Genomic DNA, 16,094 nt, shown 5'->3' on the forward strand with positions numbered 1-16,094 from the left:
AAAAATAAAGCCAGAAAATGAAGAGCTGTTTAATCACTCAATTGGATTTTTCTGCCAGCATATTTTTTTTCTCTGCAACCCACTGCTAAATTGTGCTTCCTAGATGTTTTTATAAAATCACTGAATCAAATCTAACTCTGATTACATCAGAGAAGGCCAGGTACCCTACACCATAACAGGGGGTATGAAATTTGACTTGTCTACTTAAAGATCACCAAAATCTGATAACAATGTCAAATACGTCCCTGGGTGGGATTGAACCACCAACCTTTTGGTTAATAGCCGTACACACTAACTGATTGCGCCACAGAGACACTTTGCAAAAAGTACTTACTGACAAATGCTAATAAGCATTCATCTAAAACGTTTCCTAGAAAAACTTAAAAAAGTCAATAATCTGGAGAGTTTTTGTAAGATGTTTCTTCTATCAACCAACGAAGAAACACATTGGTACTTTCCCATGATGAGTGAGTGCTTCAGGATCTCTTGCACTTACATGTGCAGCAGAGTACAGCAATGGAAGCATGCTGGGCCCATAACCCAGAGGTAGGCAGATTGAAACTATCCTCTGCTATATGCATTTTTTTGTTTGTTAATTAAAGTAATCCAAAACTGGGATTGATATTTTGGCTCTTTTATTTTTACTTAAAGTACAATAACTTTTACCATTTTAATTTGTTTTAATAGTATATTGACAGTATTGTTTTCTTTCAAAAATCCACTTAATTTTCTTTACCCTATTATTAAAATGGTAATTGACAAAAACAAACTACATTGTCACCAGAAGAGCAATACAAAATGTACAAGTGATATATTAAAATCATCTTTCCAGCTTGAATTTCAATGATGCATTGGGGCAACGATTTTGTGAGAAACATCTTCACCCTTAAATAAAGATTTTCTTAATTCCTTACCTGTGTGCTAATTAGATATCACCTTGTTTTCACATTAAACAGACTTCCACATGAGAAAGCAGCAAGGATGCAGTGGCGTTAATGTTTCCTGGTGTCAACCTGTATTATTTCAGTAGACATTGAAATGAGGATGCATCTTGCTGCCTTTCCAATGAAGCAAGTTTAATTTAGTAATAGGTGAAAAACCATCCTTACAAAGGTGTTAATCAGAGACTTGGCTTTGTGGACACTTTTCAGAGAACAAATTTGTTAGCATAAAAATAAAGCCAGAAAATAAAAAGCTGTTTAATCACTCAATTGGATTTTTCTGCCAGCATATTTTTTTTCTCTGCAACCCACTGCTAAATTGTGCTTCCTAGCTGTTTTTATAAAATCACTGAATCAAATCTAACTCTGATTACATCAGAGAAGGCCAGGTACCCTACACCATAACAGGGGGTTTGAAATTTTGACTTGTCTACTTAAAGATCACCAAAATCTGATAACAAGGTCAATTAGGTCCCTGGGTGGGATTGAACCACCAACCTTTTGGTTAATAGCCGTACACACTAACTGATTGCGCCACAGAGACACTTTGCAAAAAGTCCATACTGACAAAGGCTAATAAGCATTCATCTAAAACGTTTCCTAGAAAAACTTTAAAAAGTCAATAATCTGGAGAGTTTTTGTAAGATGTTTCTTCCATCAACCAACGAAGAAACACATTGGTACTTTCCCATGATGAGTGAGTGCTTCAGGATCGCTTGAACTTACATGTGCAGCAGAGTACTGCAATGGAAGCATGCTGGGCCCATAACCGAGAGGTAGGCAGATTGAAACTATCCTCTGCTATATGCATTTTTTTTTTTGTTAATTAAAGTAATCCAAAACTGGGAATGATATTTTGTCTCTTTTATTTTTACTTAAAGTACAATAACTTTTACCATTTTAATTTGTTTTAATAGTATATTGACAGTATTGTTTTCTTTCAAAAATCCACTTCATTTTCTTTACCCTATTATTAAAATGGTAATTGACAAAAACAAACTACATTGTCACCAGAAGAGCAATACAAAATGTACAAGTGATATATTAAAATCATCTTTCCAGCTTGAATTTCAATGTTGCATTGGGTCAACAATTTTGTGAGAAACATCTTCACCCTTAAATAAAGATTTTCTTAATTCCTTACCTGTGTGCTAATTAGATATCACCTTGTTTTCACATTAAACAGACTTCCACATGAGAAAGCAGCAAGGATGCAGTGGCGTTAATGTTTCCTGGTGTCAACTTGTATTATTTCAGTAGACATTGAAATGAGGATGCATCTTGCTGCCTTTCCAATGAAGCAAGTTTAATTTAGTAATAGGTGAAAAACCATCCTTACAAAGGTGTTAATCAGAGACTTGGCTTTGTGGACACTTTTCAGAGAACAAAATTGTTAGCATAAAAATAAAGCCAGAAAATGAAGAGCTGTTTAATCACTCGATTGGATTTTTCTGCCAGCATATTTTTTTTCTCTGCAACCCACTGCTAAATTGTGCTTCCTAGCTGTTTTTTATAAAATCACTGAATCAAATCTAACTCTGATTACATCAGAGAAGGCCATGTACCCTACACCATAAGAGGAGGTTTGAAATTTTGACTTGTCTCCTTAAATATCACCAAAATCTGATCACAAGGTTAATTACGTCCCTGGGTGGGATTGAACCACCAACATTTTGGTTAATAGCCAAAGACACTAACCGATTGCGCCACAGAGACACTTTGCAAAAGTCCATACTGACAAAGGCTAATAAGCATTCATCTAAAACGTTTCCTAGAAAAACTTTAAAAAGTCAATAATCTGGAGAGTTTTTGTAAGATGTTTCTTCCATCAACCAACGAAGAAACACATTGGTACTTTCCCATGATGAGTGAGTGCTTCAGGATCTCTTGCACTTACATGTGCAGCAGAGTACTGCAATGGAAGCATGCTGGGCCCATAACCCAGAGGTAGGCAGATTGAAACTATCCTCTGCTATATGCATTTTTTTTGTTAATTAAAGTAATCCAAAACTGGGATTGATATTTTGTCTCTTTTATTTTTACTTAAAGTACAATAACTTTTACCATTTTAATTTGTTTTAATAGTATATTGACAGTATTGTTTTCTTTCAAAAATCAACTTCATTTTCTTTACCCTATTATTAAAATGGTAATTGACAAAAACAAACTACATTGTCACCAGAAGAGCAATACAAAATGTACAAGTGATATATTAAAATCATCTTTCCAGCTTGAATTTCAATGATGCATTGGGTCAACAATTTTGTGAGAAACATCTTCACCCTTAAATAAAGATTTTCTTAATTCCTTACCTGTGTGCTAATTAGATATCACCTTGTTTTCACATTAAACAGACTTCCACATGAGAAAGCAGCAAGGATGCAGTGGCGTTAATGTTTCCTGGTGTCAACCTGTATTATTTCAGTAGACATTGAAATGAGGATACATCTTGCTGCCTTTCCAATGAAGCAAGTTTAATTTAGTAATAGGTGAAAAACCATCCCTACAAAGGTGTTAATCAGAGACTTGGCTTTGTGGACACTTTTCAGAGAACAAATTTGTTAGCATAAAAATAAAGCCAGAAAATGAAGAGCTGTTTAATCACGCAATTTGATTTTTTTGCCAGCATATTTCTTTTTCTCTGCAACCCACTGCTAAATTGTGCTTCCTAGATGTTTTTTATAAAATCACTGAATCAAATCTAACTCTGATTACATCAGAGAAGGCCAGGTACCCTACACCATAACAGGGGGTTTGAAATTTTGACTTGTCTACTTAAAGATCACCAAAATCTGATAACAAGGTCAATTAGGTCCCTGGATGGGATTGAACCACCAACCTTATGGTTAATAGCCGTACATACTAACTGATTGCGCCACAGAGACACTTTGCAAAATTCCATACTGACAAAGGCTAATAAGCATTCATCTAAAACGTTTCCTAGAAAAACTTTAAAAAGTCAATAATCTGGAGAGTTTTTGTAAGATGTTTCTTCCATCAACCAACGAAGAAACACATTGGTACTTTCCCATGATGAGTGAGTGCTTCAGGATCTCTTGCACTTACATGTGCAGCAGAGTACTGCAATGGAAGCATGCTGGGCCCATAACCCAGAGGTAGGCAGATTGAAACTATCCTCTGCTATATGCATTTTTTTTGTTAATTAAAGTAATCCAAAACTGGGATTGATATTTTGTCTCTTTTATTTTTACTTAAAGTACAATAACTTTTACCATTTTAATTTGTTTTAATAGTATATTGACAGTATTGTTTTCTTTCAAAAATCCACTTCATTTTCTTTACCCTATTATTAAAATGGTAATTGACAAAAACAAACTACATTGTCACCAGAAGAGCAATACAAAATGTACAAGTGATATATTAAAATCATATTTCCAGCTTGAATTTCAATGATGCATTGGGGCAACGATTTTGTGAGAAACATCTTCACCCTTAAATAAAGATTTTCTTAATTCCTTACCTGTGTGCTAATTAGATATCACCTTGTTTTCATATTAAACAGACTTCCACATGAGAAAGCAGCAAGGATGCAGTGGCGTTAATGTTTCCTGGTGTCAACTTGTATTATTTCAGTAGACATTGAAATGAGGATGCATCTTGCTGCCTTTCCAATGAAGCAAGTTTAATTTAGTAATAGGTGAAAAACCATCCTTACAAAGGTGTTAATCAGAGACTTGGCTTTGTGGACACTTTTCAGAGAACAAATTTGTTAGCATAAAAATAAAGCCAGAAAATGAAGAGCTGTTTAATCACTCAATTGGATTTTTCTGCCAGCATATTTTTTTTCTCTGCAACCCACTGCTAAATTGTGCTTCCTAGCTGTTTTTATAAAATCACTGAATCAAATCTAACTCTGATTACATCAGAGAAGGCCAGGTACCCTACACCATAACAGGGGGTTTGAAATTTTGACTTGTCTACTTAAAGATCACCAAAATCTGATAACAAGGTCAATTAGGTCCCTCGGTGGGATTGAACCACCAACCTTATGGTTAATAGCCATACATACTAACTGATTGCGCCACAGAAACACTTTGCAAAAGTCCATACTGACAAAGGCTAATAAGCATTCATCTAAAACGTTTCCTAGAAAAACTTTAAAAAGTCAATAATCTGGAGAGTTTTTGTAAGATGTTTCTTCCATCAACCAACGAAGAAACACATTGGTACTTTCCCATGATGAGTGAGTGCTTCAGGATCTCTTGCACTTACATGTGCAGCAGAGTACTGCAATGGAAGCATGCTGGGCCCATAACCCAGAGGTAGGCAGATTGAAACTATCCTCTGCTATATGCATTTTTTTGTTTGTTAATTAAAGTAATCCAAAACTGGGATTGATATTTTGTCTCTTTTATTTTTACTTTAAGTACAATAACTTTTACCATTTTAATTTGTTTTAATAGTATATTGACAGTATTGTTTTCTTTCAAAAATCCACTTCATTTTCTTTACCCTATTATTAAAATGGTAATTGACAAAAACAAACTACATTGTCACCAGAAGAGCAATACAAAATGTACAAGTGATATATTAAAATCATCTTTCCAGCTTGAATTTCAATGATGCATTGGGGCAACGATTTTGTGAGAAACATCTTCACCCTTAAATAAAGATTTTCTTAATTCCTTACCTGTGTGCTAATTAGATATCACCTTGTTTTCACATTAAACAGACTTCCACATGAGAAAGCAGCAAGGATGCAGTGGCGTTAATGTTTCCTGGTGTCAACTTGTATTATTTCAGTAGACATTGAAATGAGGATGCATCTTGCTGCCTTTCCAATGAAGCAAGTTTAATTTAGTAATAGGTGAAAAACCATCCTTACAAAGGTGTTAATCAGAGACTTGGCTTTGTGGACACTTTTCAGAGAACAAATTTGTTAGCATAAAAATAAAGCCAGAAAATGAAGAGCTGTTTAATCACTCAATTGGATTTTTCTGCCAGCATATTTTTTTTCTCTGCAACCCACTGCTAAATTGTGCTTCCTAGATGTTTTTATAAAATCACTGAATCAAATCTAACTCTGATTACATCAGAGAAGGCCAGGTACCCTACACCATAACAGGGGGTATGAAATTTGACTTGTCTACTTAAAGATCACCAAAATCTGATAACAATGTCAATTACGTCCCTGGGTGGGATTGAACCACCAACCTTTTGGTTAATAGCCGTACACACTAACTGATTGCGCCACAGAGACACTTTGCAAAAAGTACTTACTGACAAATGCTAATAAGCATTCATCTAAAACGTTTCCTAGAAAAACTTAAAAAAGTCAATAATCTGGAGAGTTTTTGTAAGATGTTTCTTCTATCAACCAACGAAGAAACACATTGGTACTTTCCCATGATGAGTGAGTGCTTCAGGATCTCTTGCACTTACATGTGCAGCAGAGTACAGCAATGGAAGCATGCTGGGCCCATAACCCAGAGGTAGGCAGATTGAAACTATCCTCTGCTATATGCATTTTTTTGTTTGTTAATTAAAGTAATCCAAAACTGGGATTGATATTTTGGCTCTTTTATTTTTACTTAAAGTACAATAACTTTTACCATTTTAATTTGTTTTAATAGTATATTGACAGTATTGTTTTCTTTCAAAAATCCACTTAATTTTCTTTACCCTATTATTAAAATGGTAATTGACAAAAACAAACTACATTGTCACCAGAAGAGCAATACAAAATGTACAAGTGATATATTAAAATCATCTTTCCAGCTTGAATTTCAATGATGCATTGGGGCAACGATTTTGTGAGAAACATCTTCACCCTTAAATAAAGATTTTCTTAATTCCTTACCTGTGTGCTAATTAGATATCACCTTGTTTTCACATTAAACAGACTTCCACATGAGAAAGCAGCAAGGATGCAGTGGCGTTAATGTTTCCTGGTGTCAACCTGTATTATTTCAGTAGACATTGAAATGAGGATGCATCTTGCTGCCTTTCCAATGAAGCAAGTTTAATTTAGTAATAGGTGAAAAACCATCCTTACAAAGGTGTTAATCAGAGACTTGGCTTTGTGGACACTTTTCAGAGAACAAATTTGTTAGCATAAAAATAAAGCCAGAAAATAAAAAGCTGTTTAATCACTCAATTGGATTTTTCTGCCAGCATATTTTTTTTCTCTGCAACCCACTGCTAAATTGTGCTTCCTAGCTGTTTTTATAAAATCACTGAATCAAATCTAACTCTGATTACATCAGAGAAGGCCAGGTACCCTACACCATAACAGGGGGTTTGAAATTTTGACTTGTCTACTTAAAGATCACCAAAATCTGATAACAAGGTCAATTAGGTCCCTGGGTGGGATTGAACCACCAACCTTTTGGTTAATAGCCGTACACACTAACTGATTGCGCCACAGAGACACTTTGCAAAAAGTCCATACTGACAAAGGCTAATAAGCATTCATCTAAAACGTTTCCTAGAAAAACTTTAAAAAGTCAATAATCTGGAGAGTTTTTGTAAGATGTTTCTTCCATCAACCAACGAAGAAACACATTGGTACTTTCCCATGATGAGTGAGTGCTTCAGGATCGCTTGAACTTACATGTGCAGCAGAGTACTGCAATGGAAGCATGCTGGGCCCATAACCGAGAGGTAGGCAGATTGAAACTATCCTCTGCTATATGCATTTTTTTTTTTGTTAATTAAAGTAATCCAAAACTGGGAATGATATTTTGTCTCTTTTATTTTTACTTAAAGTACAATAACTTTTACCATTTTAATTTGTTTTAATAGTATATTGACAGTATTGTTTTCTTTCAAAAATCCACTTCATTTTCTTTACCCTATTATTAAAATGGTAATTGACAAAAACAAACTACATTGTCACCAGAAGAGCAATACAAAATGTACAAGTGATATATTAAAATCATCTTTCCAGCTTGAATTTCAATGTTGCATTGGGTCAACAATTTTGTGAGAAACATCTTCACCCTTAAATAAAGATTTTCTTAATTCCTTACCTGTGTGCTAATTAGATATCACCTTGTTTTCACATTAAACAGACTTCCACATGAGAAAGCAGCAAGGATGCAGTGGCGTTAATGTTTCCTGGTGTCAACTTGTATTATTTCAGTAGACATTGAAATGAGGATGCATCTTGCTGCCTTTCCAATGAAGCAAGTTTAATTTAGTAATAGGTGAAAAACCATCCTTACAAAGGTGTTAATCAGAGACTTGGCTTTGTGGACACTTTTCAGAGAACAAATTTGTTAGCATAAAAATAAAGCCAGAAAATGAAGAGCTGTTTAATCACTCGATTGGATTTTTCTGCCAGCATATTTTTTTTCTCTGCAACCCACTGCTAAATTGTGCTTCCTAGCTGTTTTTTATAAAATCACTGAATCAAATCTAACTCTGATTACATCAGAGAAGGCCATGTACCCTACACCATAAGAGGAGGTTTGAAATTTTGACTTGTCTCCTTAAATATCACCAAAATCTGATCACAAGGTTAATTACGTCCCTGGGTGGGATTGAACCACCAACATTTTGGTTAATAGCCAAACACACTAACCGATTGCGCCACAGAGACACTTTGCAAAAGTCCATACTGACAAAGGCTAATAAGCATTCATCTAAAACGTTTCCTAGAAAAACTTTAAAAAGTCAATAATCTGGAGAGTTTTTGTAAGATGTTTCTTCCATCAACCAACGAAGAAACACATTGGTACTTTCCCATGATGAGTGAGTGCTTCAGGATCTCTTGCACTTACATGTGCAGCAGAGTACTGCAATGGAAGCATGCTGGGCCCATAACCCAGAGGTAGGCAGATTGAAACTATCCTCTGCTATATGCATTTTTTTTGTTAATTAAAGTAATCCAAAACTGGGATTGATATTTTGTCTCTTTTATTTTTACTTAAAGTACAATAACTTTTACCATTTTAATTTGTTTTAATAGTATATTGACAGTATTGTTTTCTTTCAAAAATCAACTTCATTTTCTTTACCCTATTATTAAAATGGTAATTGACAAAAACAAACTACATTGTCACCAGAAGAGCAATACAAAATGTACAAGTGATATATTAAAATCATCTTTCCAGCTTGAATTTCAATGATGCATTGGGTCAACAATTTTGTGAGAAACATCTTCACCCTTAAATAAAGATTTTCTTAATTCCTTACCTGTGTGCTAATTAGATATCACCTTGTTTTCACATTAAACAGACTTCCACATGAGAAAGCAGCAAGGATGCAGTGGCGTTAATGTTTCCTGGTGTCAACCTGTATTATTTCAGTAGACATTGAAATGAGGATACATCTTGCTGCCTTTCCAATGAAGCAAGTTTAATTTAGTAATAGGTGAAAAACCATCCCTACAAAGGTGTTAATCAGAGACTTGGCTTTGTGGACACTTTTCAGAGAACAAATTTGTTAGCATAAAAATAAAGCCAGAAAATGAAGAGCTGTTTAATCACGCAATTTGATTTTTTTGCCAGCATATTTCTTTTTCTCTGCAACCCACTGCTAAATTGTGCTTCCTAGATGTTTTTTATAAAATCACTGAATCAAATCTAACTCTGATTACATCAGAGAAGGCCAGGTACCCTACACCATAACAGGGGGTTTGAAATTTTGACTTGTCTACTTAATCAGAGTTAGATTTGATTCAGTGATTTTATAAAAACAGCTAGGAAGCACAATTTAGCAGTGGGTTGCAGAGAAAAAAAATATGCTGGCAGAAAAATCCAATTGAGTGATTAAACAGCTCTTTATTTTCTGGCTTTATTTTTATGCTAACAAATTTGTTCTCTGAAAAGTGTCCACAAAGCCAAGTCTCTGATTAACACCTTTGTAAGGATGGTTTTTCACCTATTACTAAATTAAACTTGCTTCATTGGAAAGGCAGCAAGATGCATCCTCATTTCAATGTCTACTGAAATAATACAAGTTGACACCAGGAAACATTAATGCCACTGCATCCTTGCTGCTTTCTCATGTGGAAGTCTGTTTAATGTGAAAACAAGGTGATATCTAATTAGCACACAGGTAAGGAATTAAGAAAATCTTTATTTAAGGGAGAAGATGTTTCTCACAAAATTGTTGACCCAATGCATCATTGAAATTCAAGCTGGAAAGATGATTTTAATATATCACTTGTACATTTTGTATTGCTCTTCTGGTGACAATGTAGTTTGTTTTTGTCAATTACCATTTTAATAATAGGGTAAAGAAAATGAAGTGGATTTTTGAAAGAAAACAATACTGTCAATATACTATTAAAACAAATTAAAATGGTAAAAGTTATTGTACTTTAAGTAAAAATAAAAGAGACAAAATATCAATCCCAGTTTTGGATTACTTTAATTAACAAAAAAAATGCATATAGCAGAGGATAGTTTCAATCTGCTTACCTCTGGGTTATGGGCCCAGCATGCTTCCATTGCAGTACTCTGCTGCACATGTAAGTTCAAGAGATCCTGAAGCACTCACTCATCATGGGAAAGTACCAATGTGTTTCTTCGTTGGTTAATGGAAGAAACATCTTACAAAAACTCTCCAGATTATTGACTTTTTAAAGTTTTTCTAGGAAACGTTTTAGATGAATGCTTATTAGCCTTTGTCAGTATAGACTTTTGCAAAGTGTCTCTGTGGCGCAATCAGTTAGTATGTACGGCTATTAACCAAAAGGTTGGTGGTTCAATCGCACCCAGGGACCTAATTGACCTTGTTATCAGATTTTGGTGATCTTTAAGTAGACAAGTCAAAATTTCAAACCCCCTGTTATGGTGTAGGGTACCTGGCCTTCTCTGATGTAATCAGAGTTAGATTTGATTCAGTGATTTTATAAAAACAGCTAGGAAGCACAATTTAGCAGTGGGTTGCAGAGAAAAAAAATAAGCTGGCAGAAAAATCCAATTGAGTGATTAAACAGCTCTTTATTTTCTGGCTTTATTTTTATGCTAACAAATTTGTTCTCTGAAAAGTGTCCACAAAGCCAAGTCTCTGATTAACACCTTTGTAAGGATGGTTTTTCACCTATTACTAAATTAAACTTGCTTCATTGGAAAGGCAGCAAGATGCATCCTCATTTCAATGTCTACTGAACTAATACAGGTTGACACCAGGAAACATTAACGCCACTGCATCCTTGCTGCTTTCTCATGTGGAAGTCTGTTTAATGTGAAAACAAGGTGATATCTAATTAGCACACAGGTAAGGAATTAAGAAAATCTTTATTTAAGGGTGAAGATGTTTCTCACAAAATCGTTGCCCCAATGCATCATTGAAATTCAAGCTGGAAAGATGATTTTAATATATCACTTGTACATTTTGTATTGCTCTTCTGGTGACAATGTAGTTTGTTTTTGTCAATTACCATTTTAATAATAGGGTAAAGAAAATGAAGTGGATTTTTGAAAGAAAACAATACTGTCAATATACTATTAAAACAAATTAAAATGGTAAAAGTTATTGTACTTTAAGTAAAAATAAAAGAGCCAAAATATCAATCCCAGTTTTGGATTACTTTAATTAACAAACAAAAAAAATGCATATAGCAGAGGATAGTTTCAATCTGCCTACCTCTGGGTTATGGGCCCAGCATGCTTCCATTGCTGTACTCTGCTGCACATGTAAGTGCAAGAGATCCTGAAGCACTCACTCATCATGGGAAAGTACCAATGTGTTTCTTCGTTGGTTGATAGAAGAAACATCTTACAAAAACTCTCCAGATTATTGACTTTTTTAAGTTTTTCTAGGAAACGTTTTAGATGAATGCTTATTAGCATTTGTCAGTATGTACTTTTGCAAAGTGTCTCTGTGGCGCAATCAGTTAGTGTGTACGGCTATTAACCAAAAGGTTGGTGGTTCAATCCCACTCAAGGACGTAATTGACCTTGTTATCAGATTTTGGTGATCTTTAAGTAGACAAGTCAAATTTCATACCCCCTGTTATGGTGTAGGGTACCTGGCCTTCTCTGATGTAATCAGAGTTAGATTTGATTCAGTGATTTTATAAAAACATCTAGGAAGCACAATTTAGCATTGGGTTGCAGAGAAAAAGAAATATGCTGGCAAAAAAATCAAATTGCGTGATTAAACAGCTCTTCATTTTCTGGCTTTATTTTTATGCTAACAAATTTGTTCTCTGAAAAGTGTCCACAAAGCCAAGTCTCTGATTAACACCTTTGTAGGGATGGTTTTTCACCTATTACTAAATTAAACTTGCTTCATTGGAAAGGCAGCAAGATGTATCCTCATTTCAATGTCTACTGAAATAATACAGGTTGACACCAGGAAACATTAACGCCACTGCATCCTTGCTGCATTCTCATGTGGAAGTCTGTTTAATGTGAAAACAAGGTGATATCTAATTAGCACACAGGTAAGGAATTAAGAAAATCTTTATTTAAGGGTGAAGATGTTTCTCACAAAATTGTTGACCCAATGCATCATTGAAATTCAAGCTGGAAAGATGATTTTAATATATCACTTGTACATTTTGTATTGCTCTTCTGGTGACAATGTAGTTTGTTTTTGTCAATTACCATTTTAATAATAGGGTAAAGAAAATGAAGTGGATTTTTGAAAGAAAACAATACTGTCAATATACTATTAAAACAAATTAAAATGGTAAAAGTTATTGTACTTTAAGTAAAAATAAAAGAGACAAAATATCAATCCCAGTTTTGGATTACTTTAATTAACAAAAAAAATGCATATAGCAGAGGATAGTTTCAATCTGCCTACCTCTGGGTTATGGGCCCAGCATGCTTCCATTGCAGTACTCTGCTGCACATGTAAGTGCAAGAGATCCTGAAGCACTCACTCATCATGGGAAAGTACCAATGTGTTTCTTCGTTGGTTGATGGAAGAAACATCTTACAAAAACTCTCCAGATTATTGACTTTTTAAAGTTTTTCTAGGAAACGTTTTAGATGAATGCTTATTAGCCTTTGTCAGTATGGACTTTTGCAAAGTGTCTCTGTGGCGCAATCGGTTAGTGTGTTTGGCTATTAACCAAAAGGTTGGTGGTTCAATCCCACCCAGGGACGTAATTAACCTTGTGATCAGATTTTGGTGATATTTAAGTAGACAAGTCAAAATTTCAAACCTCCTCTTATGGTGTAGGGTACATGGCCTTCTTTGATGTAATCAGAGTTAGATTTGATTCAGTGATTTTATAAAAAACAGCTAGGAAGCACAATTTAGCAGTGGGTTGCAGAGAAAAAGAAATATGCTGGCAAAAAAATCCAATTGAGTGATTAAACAGCTCTTCATTTTCTGGCTTTATTTTTATGCTAACAAATTTGTTCTCTGAAAAGTGTCCACAAAGCCAAGTCTCTGATTAACACCTTTGTAAGGATGGTTTTTCACCTATTACTAAATTAAACTTGCTTCATTGGAAAGGCAGCAAGATGCATCCTCATTTCAATGTGTACTGAAATAATACAAGTTGACACCAGGAAACATTAACGCCACTGCATCCTTGCTGCTTTCTCATGTGGAAGTCTGTTTAATGTGAAAACAAGGTGATATCTAATTAGCACACAGGTAAGGAATTAAGAAAATCTTTATTTAAGGGAGAAGATGTTTCTCACAAAATTGTTGACCCAATGCATCATTGAAATTCAAGCTGGAAAGATGATTTTAATATATCACTTGTACATTTTGTATTGCTCTTCTGGTGACAATGTAGTTTGTTTTTGTCAATTACCATTTTAATAATAGGGTAAAGAAAATGAAGTGGATTTTTGAAAGAAAACAATACTGTCAATATACTATTAAAACAAATTAAAATGGTAAAAGTTATTGTACTTTAAGTAAAAATAAAAGAGACAAAATATCAATCCCAGTTTTGGATTACTTTAATTAACAAAAAAAATGCATATAGCAGAGGATAGTTTCAATCTGCCTACCTCTGGGTTATGGGCCCAGCATGCTTCCATTGCAGTACTCTGCTGCACATGTAAGTTCAAGAGATCCTGAAGCACTCACTCATCATGGGAAAGTACCAATGTGTTTCTTCGTTGGTTAATGGAAGAAACATCTTACAAAAACTCTCCAGATTATTGACTTTTTAAAGTTTTTCTAGGAAACGTTTTAGATGAATGCTTATTAGCCTTTGTCAGTATGGACTTTTGCAAAGTGTCTCTGTGGCGCAATCAGTTAGTATGTACGGCTATTAACCAAAAGGTTGGTGGTTCAATCGCACCCAGGGACCTAATTGACCTTGTTATCAGATTTTGGTGATCTTTAAGTAGACAAGTCAAAATTTCAAACCCCCTGTTATGGTGTAGGGTACCTGGCCTTCTCTGATGTAATCAGAGTTAGATTTGATTCAGTGATTTTATAAAAACAGCTAGGAAGCACAATTTAGCAGTGGGTTGCAGAGAAAAAAAATATGCTGGCAGAAAAATCCAATTGAGTGATTAAACAGCTCTTTATTTTCTGGCTTTATTTTTATGCTAACAAATTTGTTCTCTGAAAAGTGTCCACAAAGCCAAGTCTCTGATTAACACCTTTGTAAGGATGGTTTTTCACCTATTACTAAATTAAACTTGCTTCATTGGAAAGGCAGCAAGATGCATCCTCATTTCAATGTCTACTGAAATAATACAGGTTGACACCAGGAAACATTAACGCCACTGCATCCTTGCTGCTTTCTCATGTGGAAGTCTGTTTAATGTGAAAACAAGGTGATATCTAATTAGCACACAGGTAAGGAATTAAGAAAATCTTTATTTAAGGGTGAAGATGTTTCTCACAAAATCGTTGCCCCAATGCATCATTGAAATTCAAGCTGGAAAGATGATTTTAATATATCACTTGTACATTTTGTATTGCTCTTCTGGTGACAATGTAGTTTGTTTTTGTCAATTACCATTTTAATAATAGGGTAAAGAAAATGAAGTGGATTTTTGAAAGAAAACAATACTGTCAATATACTATTAAAACAAATTAAAATGGTAAAAGTTATTGTACTTTAAGTAAAAATAAAAGAGACAAAATATCAATCCCAGTTTTGGATTACTTTAATTAACAAAAAAAATGCATATAGCAGAGGATAGTTTCAATCTGCCTACCTCTGGGTTATGGGCCCAGCATGCTTCCATTGCAGTACTCTGCTGCACATGTAAGTGCAAGAGATCCTGAAGCACTCACTCATCATGGGAAAGTACCAATGTGTTTCTTCGTTGGTTGATGGAAGAAACATCTTACAAAAACTCTCCAGATTATTGACTTTTTAAAGTTTTTCTAGGAAACGTTTTAGATGAATGCTTATTAGCCTTTGTCAGTATGGACTTTTGCAAAGTGTCTCTGTGGCGCAATCGGTTAGTGTGTTTGGCTATTAACCAAAAGGTTGGTGGTTCAATCCCACCCAGGGACGTAATTAACCTTGTGATCAGATTTTGGTGATATTTAAGTAGACAAGTCAAAATTTCAAACCTCCTCTTATGGTGTAGGGTACATGGCCTTCTTTGATGTAATCAGAGTTAGATTTGATTCAGTGATTTTATAAAAAACAGCTAGGAAGCACAATTTAGCAGTGGGTTGCAGAGAAAAAGAAATATGCTGGCAAAAAAATCCAATTGAGTGATTAAACAGCTCTTCATTTTCTGGCTTTATTTTTATGCTAACAAATTTGTTCTCTGAAAAGTGTCCACAAAGCCAAGTCTCTGATTAACACCTTTGTAAGGATGGTTTTTCACCTATTACTAAATTAAACTTGCTTCATTGGAAAGGCAGCAAGATGCATCCTCATTTCAATGTGTACTGAAATAATACAAGTTGACACCAGGAAACATTAACGCCACTGCATCCTTGCTGCTTTCTCATGTGGAAGTCTGTTTAATGTGAAAACAAGGTGATATCTAATTAGCACACAGGTAAGGAATTAAGAAAATCTTTATTTAAGGGAGAAGATGTTTCTCACAAAATTGTTGACCCAATGCATCATTGAAATTCAAGCTGGAAAGATGATTTTAATATATCACTTGTACATTTTGTATTGCTCTTCTGGTGACAATGTAGTTTGTTTTTGTCAATTACCATTTTAATAATAGGGTAAAGAAAATGAAGTGGATTTTTGAAAGAAAACAATACTGTCAATATACTATTAAAACAAATTAAAATGGTAAAAGTTATTGTACTTTAAGTAAAAATAAAAGAGAC

General features: G+C 34.5%; 3 non-coding genes across 3 annotated transcripts; 2 read left to right on the top strand and 1 right to left on the bottom strand.

Annotated features, from left to right (window-relative positions):
• Positions 1 to 8,431: 8,431 nt before the first annotated feature.
• On the bottom strand, positions 8,432 to 8,505 carry TRNAN-AUU (transfer RNA asparagine (anticodon AUU)). The gene has a single exon. It is a non-coding gene; the product is annotated as a tRNA-Asn (tRNA).
• Positions 8,506 to 12,899: 4,394 nt separating this feature from the next.
• TRNAN-AUU (transfer RNA asparagine (anticodon AUU)) lies at positions 12,900 to 12,973 on the top strand. Its single transcript has one exon. It is a non-coding gene; the product is annotated as a tRNA-Asn (tRNA).
• Positions 12,974 to 15,235: 2,262 nt separating this feature from the next.
• On the top strand, positions 15,236 to 15,309 carry TRNAN-AUU (transfer RNA asparagine (anticodon AUU)). Its single transcript has one exon. It is a non-coding gene; the product is annotated as a tRNA-Asn (tRNA).
• The last annotated feature ends 785 nt before the right edge of the window (positions 15,310 to 16,094 follow it).

This window comes from Pseudophryne corroboree, unplaced genomic scaffold (genome assembly GCF_028390025.1).
Source record: "Pseudophryne corroboree isolate aPseCor3 unplaced genomic scaffold, aPseCor3.hap2 scaffold_611, whole genome shotgun sequence".
Classification (NCBI taxonomy): domain Eukaryota; kingdom Metazoa; phylum Chordata; class Amphibia; order Anura; family Myobatrachidae; genus Pseudophryne; species Pseudophryne corroboree.